This window comes from Dendrobium catenatum, unplaced genomic scaffold (assembly GCF_001605985.2).
Source record: "Dendrobium catenatum unplaced genomic scaffold, ASM160598v2 original_scaffold_192961, whole genome shotgun sequence".
In the NCBI taxonomy this organism is placed as follows: domain Eukaryota; kingdom Viridiplantae; phylum Streptophyta; class Magnoliopsida; order Asparagales; family Orchidaceae; genus Dendrobium; species Dendrobium catenatum.
The window spans coordinates 1-259 of NW_021511379.1; the positions used below are offsets into that span (position 1 = coordinate 1).

The 259-nt window shown below is 45.9% G+C and overlaps 1 non-coding gene across 1 annotated transcript; it reads left to right on the plus strand.

Moving 5' to 3' along the window:
* Positions 1 to 84: 84 nt before the first annotated feature.
* On the plus strand, positions 85 to 156 carry TRNAE-UUC. The gene has a single exon. It is a non-coding gene; the product is annotated as a tRNA-Glu (tRNA).
* Positions 157 to 259: the final 103 nt, after the last annotated feature.

A 259-nucleotide genomic window follows, 5' to 3' on the forward strand; every position in this document is an offset into this window, starting at 1 on the left:
ACAAACGAAATCGTCGAATTTCGTATAGAAACAAAACGAACCACTTCTATTCTCGGAGCTGAGGTATATGAATCATTTTTTTTTGTCCCTTTCGTCCAGTGGTTAGGACATCGTCTTTTCATGTCGAAGACACGGGTTCGATTCCCGTAAGGGATAGGTACTTCTTCCCTAAGCCGGTATCATTGCTGAGTGATCGCTCGCTATCTGGCTGGAAAAGGTGGTCCGGAAGCTTCCTCTCTCCCAGCAAGCAAGACGAGAT